General features: G+C 45.6%; 2 long non-coding RNA genes across 2 annotated transcripts in view; one reads left to right on the top strand and one right to left on the bottom strand.

The window, feature by feature from the left end:
- LOC109303325 overlaps positions 1–6,561 on the top strand; it is an 18,758-nt gene extending 12,197 nt beyond the window's left edge. The window contains exon 4 of the long non-coding RNA XR_002099055.1: positions 6,551–6,561. This is a non-coding gene — a long non-coding RNA (uncharacterized LOC109303325). The remainder of the gene's footprint in view (positions 1–6,550) is intronic.
- LOC109303324 overlaps positions 1–7,826 on the bottom strand; it is a 13,831-nt gene extending 6,005 nt beyond the window's left edge. The window contains exon 1 of the long non-coding RNA XR_002099054.1: positions 7,784–7,826. This is a non-coding gene — a long non-coding RNA (uncharacterized LOC109303324). The remainder of the gene's footprint in view (positions 1–7,783) is intronic.
- Between the last annotated feature and the right edge of the window lie 1,774 nt (positions 7,827–9,600).

Raw genomic sequence — 9,600 nt, 5'->3', positions numbered from 1 at the left:
GTTGATGGTAGTGGCAGTAGAGATGTGCTGCTGACAGGTTAATCATCTCTTACCAAGGCAAGGCTGTGTTCCAACTTGACATCTGTTGACCAGTAGAAAGCCAACCATGTTAGGGAGATGTTTGAAAGCCAGATTAGGGCATGGAAATATTTCTCTCAAGGTCTGATCTTTGTTGATTATAGGATGTAGTTGTTTGGTGATTCTTCTGATTGACTGTACACCTCTATTGGTCACCTACTACCCCACACTGGAACCAAAGGGGAGTTTCTTTTTGTATTGTAGCCAGTTATTGTGGGGTATTTGGATAGCTCTTTCAAATGTACAGTCTATTTCTCTACTGTAGTGTCCCAGTTGTATAAAGGCAGATTCTAGGCTGCTCAGATGGTATCATGAGTATTCTCCTCTAAGCAGATCTGGTAGTATTTGAGGGCCTAGCTGTAGATGACAGATTTTTTGGTATACTTGGAATGATTGCTGGTCTTGTGGACATACGTATGGTGGTCTGTTGGCTTTCTGTGTGTAGTGGTTTGTAGGATGCCATCCTGGATATGGACTGTGATATCTAAAGAGTTGATGTTAGTGTAGGAGTATTCCACAGAAAGTTTGATTGAGAGAGGATAGCTGTTAAACCTTTGGTAGAAGTCAATAAGTGAACCCATATGTTCAGTCCAGATAGTGAAAATATCATCTATGCAACACAGGTATAGTGCAGGATTGATGGTGCCTTTTTTTAGAAGTTTTTCCTCTGGGTGGCTCATGAAGAGGCTGGCATATTGAAGAGCCATCTTTGTGCCCATAGCTCATGGGTATCCATGATTTGGAGGAAGTGATGATTCATGAAAGTCAAGTTGTTCTGGTTGAGGATGAAGTAGATGATTTGTGCAACATGTTGCAAATCAGTCTACTCCATGTTCTTAAAAGTATTTCAAGCAGACAACAGTGCCTCATGGTGTGGGATGTTAGTGTGCAGGCTGGTGACATCCATGATTGCAAGTATGGCCTTCTCAAGGAGTTGGTTGATATTCTGGATTCTATTGTGGAAGTCAGTGGTGTCTTGCAGAAAACTTGCTCTTTCAGTGACAAGTGGATTCAGGATAGTTTCTATGAATCCTGATAGCTTTTCAGTGTGGATATACCAATGTTGAATATTATGGGTTTGCCAGGGATTCCTTGCTTGTGGACCTTTGGAAGCATACAGAAAGTTCCTGGGATGGGAGAGTGGGGGATAAGTGGAAGTGTTTTTTCCTGAAGCTGACATGGGAAGGATTTGATATTATTTTCCAGTTCCAAAGTAAATTCTGGTGTGGGGTCCTCCAAGTTCTTTATAGTATTTTGTGCTGGAGAGCTGCTTGTTGGCCTCACTAATATAGTCTTGATGGTTGCAAATGACTCCAGCTTTGTCCACCGGTTTGATTACTATTTCATTGTTGGATATTAGGGACTTTTCTCTCCGAGGAAGAGAGGTTGTTGTGGTCCTGGCTTTTGTTGAGAATTTTGTCGTAGCTTTCTTACTGAAACAGTCAATTTAGTAGTATAACGTGGTTATATGTCCACTAGGGGGAGTCCAGTCTGGTGTTTTATTACTGTTTGTTTTCTCAGTTTGTTTTCCCTTGTTCTTTTTCCTCAGTTGTTTTTGCTTGTACTTCTATGGTTGTAGAAATGCTTTCAGATGAAGTCTGCAGAAGAATTCTTCTAATTCTCCATGTATTAGCATCTTGTCAGGTGTAAACTCTCACCTCAGGTAGTCACATGTTCTTTACAGAGTCAAAACTCCCATTGATTTCCATAGGCATTTTAGAATACACAAAAGTTACAATAATTAAGCTTTAAGCTTGTTAGAAAAAGAAAGTTCAACAAAACAAGTATAAGTCATCCTGCTGTAATTCATAATTGAGAACACAAGCTCTGAGATTAATTCTTTCTGCTTATGCTCCTAGAATAGTAGATAACCTCTCACAGTCAATTCAAATGTAGAGGAAAGAGGATTAACATGTCAGCTAACTCCATTGCCTTCCTAAAAGATAGCATGGAATGCCTCCAACACAACTAACGTGCCTCTCTGATTTCAGGAAATTTCATTTGCATTATGTAAGAGACTGTGTAGCTCATACCACTCCTCCAGATGCGAATCAATAATGTAGAGGTCAGCAGTGCCTAAAATTCCCTTTAAAGACAGTTCTTTATTAGCTCACGTGCTAATAAAAGCTGTTGACATCACAACCAGGGATCTTTTATCATTTTGTCAGTATGTCAAAGGCTGTGCGATTATGGAGATTTAGGGTTTGTCTAAATAACAGAGCACAGGGTGCAGGGGCCTGAGCAGCAGCAGCAGGGCAGCTCGCAGCTGGCTGCAATGCCAATAAGGCAAGGCTGCCTAATTGGGAGCAGCCCCCAGCTATGCTCCATAAGAGTTGGGCCCTGAACTGCAAAGCCAACAACAGTTTGTTGCTGAAGCTGAAGAAGCAACATCTGGCTGAGCTGCTCCGTGAAACATGCTGGAGGTAAGAGCTGGGGCTATGGGGAAGGAGGAGGCCCCATGGTCCTGGGTATGACTAAACACTGCACCCTGCCAGGGACGGGTGGCCTAGCAGGACTATCTGGGGCAGGACAGTCCCCTAGAAATGCCAGGTCAGTTACTGCCCCGGTGAAAAGGTGAGTATGGAGTGCCTTCTAACCCCAGCCCCACATCCCTGGTGGGTGAGATCAAAGCAGGAGGGAGCCCAGACTCATTAAGAGTACTGAGGCAGGGTCCAGGGTCAGTGGAGGGACCTGTGGCAGCACCCAGACTCTGCAGTGGGGGTCTGAGGCCGTATATAGGAGCTAGAGTGAAGCTCCAAGGGGATGGGACCCTGAGCTTTGGGGAGCTATTAAGGAAGCTCCTGGGGCCAGGGACAAGGGGAGAGCCCAGGGAAGGCAAGGAGGTGGGGCTCAGAGCCCCGATCTCATGAGGCAGGCTTGGAGGCCCAGAATGCGGCACTTGGAGGCCCAGAATGCAAGGCCAAGGGTGTAAAAAGAGAGAACCTAGGATGATGGCACTGGGACCATGAGCTCCAGAGGGGAGTAAGAGTTCCAGTGAGACTCTGGAGCTTGAGTCCCAGTGTGAGCCAACTGGAGGGAGAAACATCTGTGAAGCATGGGCCGTGATCATTGACGGTAGGAGTCATGGGTAATGCCCTTAGCATTGGGCAAATAAATGGGCAACCTCCACCTGGGTAACATCATGTAAGCATATAACATCAAGGCATGGCCGGAGAGGAAGGTGGGCAGTTTGCCCGAAGACAAGTGGGTAGGCCAACATTTAGACCACCCCTGGGATGTCCGCCTGTTACAGTCTATGCTACTGCTGTGCCAAGCATAAGATTGCCACCAAGAGGCAGGCCACAACTTGTCATCCCCACGGCATTCATGCCAAATCCTAAAAGTGAGAAAGGACAGCTGCCATCGGGCATCCCTGAATGTGCATCAGCTCTCAGGCTCTCTGTCTCTAGCATGCTTCTTGGTGTGCACTCCGGGTTGTTCTAAAGAACCTCCACTACCACATTTCTGGGATTTGGTGTTGAGGAGGAACAAGCTGCCAGGGTATGCTTCTTAGCCTGGGGCCTAGACGCAGTGACAAGGCACTTTAAATGAGAGAAAGAGGCATATTAATATGGGTATACTCTTTCTTGTGCCTGAACCAGCTTCAAATGCATTGTGCCTTTTGATGTATAGAATCATGGAAAAGTTGAGCTAAAAGGGACCTCAGGAGGTCATCTATAGCCCTGAGGCAGGAACATCCCCATCTAAATCATCCTACACCAGTAAACTGTGGACAGTCATCTCTGTCTAAACCATCCTGAGAACCAGCACTCAGTGGTACTCAAGTTTGTTGTCCTATGGGCCAGATGAGTGGTGCAGGGTCAGTCAGCATGATAGATCAGATCCTGCATGCCAGGATTGGGGCTGTCCACCTAGATCAGCCTTCACAGTGCTTTAGCTGCCCCCACGCACCAGGATTGGCCCCTGGGGCCCAGCACTGCCCCTTCTCAGCTCTGTGTTCCAGGCTTGGGCCCTGGAGCCCAATATTGCCCCCTTATGGCCCTACATGCTGGGATTAGGCCCTAGTGCTGCCCACACATGCCAGGATTGGGTCCTGGTGACATGCATCACTCCTGCCCTGCTCTGCACCCTGAGATTGGGTGCTGGATCCAGTACACAGGGATCAGGGCTCCCCATGGGTCCTGAAATTTGACAACAGGGAAGAGGTACCAACTGGTTCCCCACCACCAAATTTTTGGACCTTGTGGAGAGCCCCATGGACTAGATGAGTGCCAGAGGCTGCATCTGGCCTGCATGCTGGAAGTTTAGCACCACTGGTCTCAACTATTCTTAAAAGCTTTGTGAACGATCATCAAGTACAGAGGTTGTCAACCAGGGGTACTTGGGAAGGCCCTAGGGGGTACATGTGGGCAGGTGGGGAAGGAGCACCACCACCCCATGCTGCTACCACCCAGGAGCAGGGCCAGGGTGGGGTGAGGGCAGTGGCACCCCTCTGCAGGCTGAACAGGCAGCACCTGGCTGGTTGGACATGGGGGAGGGGAAGCTTGCATGTGCTGCCACCATCCACCACCTCACGCTGCTGCAACTCTGCATCCAGGCCCCCCCACCCCGCTCTACATCCACCCAGGGGCACGCTTATTAAAAAAGGTTGAAAAGCCCTGATCTAGTACAGCCAGTAGGCACAATACACAAAATGCCAAGAATACTCTAACTTGCCACAGACTAACTAGGGGGATTTGGGTATTAATAAGTATCCTGCAAGAACAAGAGTAGTTGTTGGAATACTCTCAGAGATCCAAGGATGAGGACCATGCCCCCACTTCAAAGAAAGGCAACCACCACCCCCAGTCCATGACAATTTGACTGTGAGGTAAAATCCCTTCCAGATCCCAAATGTTTCAGTTGGTCTGACCCTAAGCACAAGGGCAAGCCCCTCTAGCCAGGAGCTTTTAGATTTTTTAAAAATTAGCATAAGCATCAGCACACCCCAGTCAAAATCTGCAGCTTTGGCTGCTTCCAATAGCCAATACTTCTGAGAAACATGAAAAAAAATCCTGACACTGACAACAACGGTGACCAGCCATCCATAACTGGATGAGACAGTCTCGGAGTTGGGATCATCAAGTCCTATCCCTGGGCTGCGTGACTTCAGGACAGCATTTGTCCTGGATTCACAGCGTGATGCAGAGATCGGAAAACAGCGGGTTTCCCTTTGCAGGCTGGCAGTGTTCCAATCTGCAAGGAGCTGCTAGGAACAGGATGCAAGTGGCATCACGTGCATGAATGTGCCTACACATATGCACATGGCTGGGAATACAGCCAAGTAGCATGGAAAGCAGCTCCCTGAAGGTAAGTCTATGGCAGGAGGAGGGGACTTAGGGTAGGCATGGCTAGGGGGCAGATCAAGGCCCCCATGGCGAGGGAGGGAGTGGGGCAGGGGCTGGGGATGCTGCCCAGCTGGGGCGCTGCATGAGGCCAGGGATCAAGGCATGGAGGGATGGAGCCATGGGTGGCTTGTCCAGCAGGCATGAGCAGCTCCCTGCTGCTATGCACACCCCCAAGGGGGGAGCAGGAGGGGACTATAGGGGGGCACATGCCTCCCCAGATTTGTGCATGGGGTGGGGCTCCCCACCCTACTGCCTTTCTCCCAGGAGACCCATGCTGACAGTGTGCTCCTGCCCACCTGGCAGCAGCAGCAGCATGGAGTTGTGCCCCCTGCTGCTGCTGGGCAGGCAGGAGGCACATGATGAGCACAAGGCTCCCAGGGGAAAGGCAGTAGGGCAGGGAGCCCCAACCCTGCAGCAGGCAGCCTACATCTGCCTGTGCTCTCTTGGCCCTGCTCTAGCCATGCTGCCAGCAGTGGGGGAGAGGCAGGCACGCGTCCCGCCTCTCTATTTTGAAAAGGCGGTCATCCTACCACAGCAACAGGAGGGAAAAAAATTCCTCCCCCTTCTAGGGAATATGCACAACACAGAGACAAGTCAACCAACACGTCACTCAACTATTTTAAATTTGTAGACTAGGAATCTGAATTTTACTAGCAAGGAAATAGATATGTTCCTGAACCTTATACCCATACAACAAAATTTCAGAGTTGGAGAGAGAAATTTTGGAGACTTCTTTGTCATTAGATGAAATAACTTTGGCCTTAAAGGATATGAACAATAATAAGTCTCTGGTCAGTGATATCTCATTACATCAACTATTGAAATCATATAAATGATACTAAAAACCAAGGTACACTACCAACCATACGACATGAAGCTATTATTTCTGTAATTCCTAAACCGGGCAAGAATTTTATGAATTCTTCTAACTATAAAACAATTTCTTTAGCAAGTATAGTAGACACTGAAATCCTAGCCAAAAACTCACAGACTGGAACAGGTCCTCCTTAAGTTAATTAATACAAATCAAGTAGGATTAGTTAAAAAAAAAAATTCCCAGGCTATTTGATATAGTAGCAGCACTACACAATTCCATAGTCTGGCTATTTTAGCACTTGATGCAGAAAAGGCCTTTGGTTGCATTTCTTGGAGGTATCTCTTTAGCAAACAATGGGATTTGGTAAAGAATTCCTATGGCAGTTACAGCTGTTATAAACAAATCCTACTTCAAGAGTTGTAACCAATAATATATTATATGAACCACTTCCCTTGCAAATGGGGACTCAACAAGGTTGCCACTGCCCCCTCCTATCTAGTTTAGCATTGGAACCATTGGCTACAGGTATATGGAATAAGGGTGATATAAAAGGCCTTAAGGTAGGAAACAGTGGGTGCATATTACATGTTCATTAATGGACATTAAGTTTAGTACCTGTTATTACAGGTATGAACTTAACATGCCGTAATTGGCACTAATGTGCATTAGTGAAGACAAACACTTTAAGTGATATTAATGAGCTTTAGACTAGACTAAATCTACTATGCATTAGCATAATTTCTGCCAGCCGTGCTAATGTACAATTGAATTAGTCTTCTTCTCATTAAGTGTCTTGTGTAGATGTGCCCAGTAAACAGAAGATCCTGTTGTATGCAGATGTTGTACTAATACTTCTGCCACAGACTGAGAGATCAGTGCCCACCCTTTTATCATTAATCCCAATTCTAGCAATCTGTCTGGTTATAAAACTAAATGGACTAAAACTGAGTTACTAAATAATTATACCACAAAGAACACATTTAGCAAACGGCAATTTCAATGACAATTGGGACATACAACTTACTTGGGTATTAAAATATCCAAGAATAGTGATATTATTGTCTACCAAACCTTTAAAGTTTCTACCAAACCAGCAACACCCCCAGTGAAAGATCCTTCAACTCAGTACTAAAGCTGTGACAGGCTCATGACCACTGAATTCCTAGTGGAACTGAGGGTTAAAGTCTATAATCTGTGAATGGACATATATTGATAGGGCTGTTGTACGTGGGATCACTTGTTGTATGGACTATTCACTAGTGTTGGGTTTATAGATAATATTTTGGTTATGGGTTTTAATGTGTTGTTGAACCTATGTAATGCATATATGTATTATATTTGATATTAATCTTCTCTTGTTTTCTGTAAATAGTTATATAAACAAAGGAACCCTATTTGTTACTTAGGCTGGAGTGTAGGCAGTGATTGGCAGGCAGGGCAGAAGTACAGGGTCAGATGACCCAGGGAGAGGGTCAAAAGAAAAGTTTTATCCCAGAAAAGGCAGTCTGGCTGTGGGTAGGAGTCACCAGAGACAGAGTACCAGGGGAGAGCCAGTTCAGATGACCTGCAGGCAAGGACTGCCAAGGCAAGGGCTGTGTATTACAGAAAGGCATAAGAGACCCTATGTTGCAAGTGACAAGTGCTCTGCGCCTTCTGTATTTGTTACCCTGAGGTGAAAATTATTCAGGAAGTTTGCTAGTCAAGCTTGGTGTTTGAGAGCAGACACTCATACTTCAATTTATATTTGAATCTGAGGACTGAGATGGCTGTAAGGGGCAGACTGGAGACCACTAGGGTGCAACAGAGGCATCCAGTTTATAGTACTTCTAGGGGGCTGGAGCCCTGGGGTGTTGCATATGGGCAGTAGCCCAGATACTCAGTCCTCTGACATGCCACATCCCCATTACAACATATCTGGCTACAAGGGGGGTGTAAATTCTGTGCCCACAAAAGGAGGCATACCTAGGGGCTGAGTGGCCCAGAGCCTGCAGAGGGGAGAGCTGGAGCTGGGGCCCAGGAGCCTAGGGTCCTGGTGCAGTGGACCCCAGGCTGTAGGACCCAGCCAAAGTAAAAGTGAGCCGAAGCCCAGAAGGGCCTGAGTTCAGACAGGGACCCACCCCAAACCCCTCATTTGCCTCCTGGGACAGCCTGTCCATGAACATATAATATCAAGTTGTGGCAAGTGGGATCACCATGAGGGGGCAGGACCCAGAGAGGCTAGAAGTGGGGGTGAGGAGGTTGGAGCCCCGTGGCAAGCTGGGCCATGAACCTTCTAGTGTCAGCCCAGAATAGTCAACATATGTAAGCATTGAAACCAGAGTGATGTCATGCCAAGTCTAAAGAGCACAAAGGAGGTCCCAATGTAAACTGATGTAGGAAGAGGCAAAGGGAGCTACAATGTGACTGTTACACATGGTAATTTATGAAAATGTTGAATTTAAGGACTTTTGATAACCCATGTCCTTGTTGCTATATGAAAAAATAAGATACATTTTAAAAAGCATGACGTGGGATAGCCTTTATTATTAAAACAGTAAGCAAGAATCTATTAAAAGAAGAAAGAAAAGAAGTGAAAAACAAACCCTAAGTTTAACTGAAATGGTGGAAAGATCATAAAGTTCTCACAAGAGGTAGACAAAATGTGGATGGTTCAGAAAAAGATAAGTGTATTTTTTGCTGGGCTAGTTTAAGGAAGTGCAGAGACATGAAAGTATCAGACAAAATGGAGGAAATGTGAGTGTCAAATGAGTCAAGATAGGAAATGGGTGTAGGTTGTAGCCATGTAAGGGCACAGGCAGATGAGGTTCTTTGGTCTAATAAAAGATGTCAGATTTACCGATCTCAATAGCTGGAAAAATTCTTCTTAGCAAGCTTTCAGGCACAAACAGCTTTTGTCAGGCTGAAGAAGGTCAAGATAGGAAAGGAAGTTTAGGATGAGTGGGAAATTTATGTCACAAGCACAGATAAGGCCACCAAGTAAAAATATGTAGAAGGAAAAGAAGAACTTTGGAGAACACAAGCAGAGACTGAGGACATTAAGGAGAGGATTCAATTAAGATAACACCAAAGAAGCAAGAACCAGAACAGAAAAGAGTCCTGGAAATATAAAGAGAGAGGTCTCAAAAAGGAGTAAGTAGCAAATGATGGAAGAGCAAAAAAAAAAAAAAAAAAAAAAAAAAAAAAAAAAAAAAAAAAAAAAAAAAAAAAAAAGAATAAATAAATCAGAGAGAATGAGCAGGAGGGGCCTTTAAACTTTAAAGGAATTCATTATTAGTGATAACCAAGAGAGATGGTGACTGAGACTTGGTGAAGAGCAAGGAAAGAGAAAGATCCTATTGTACTTCAGCAGATGCAAAT

The sequence above is a fragment of the Gavialis gangeticus genome, unplaced genomic scaffold (genome assembly GCF_001723915.1).
Source record: "Gavialis gangeticus isolate Ggan-Ray unplaced genomic scaffold, GavGan_comp1, whole genome shotgun sequence".
NCBI lineage: Eukaryota > Metazoa > Chordata > Crocodylia > Gavialidae > Gavialis > Gavialis gangeticus.
The sequence above is the reverse complement of the archived record's forward strand: the minus strand, read 5'-3'. Positions and strand labels throughout refer to the sequence as shown.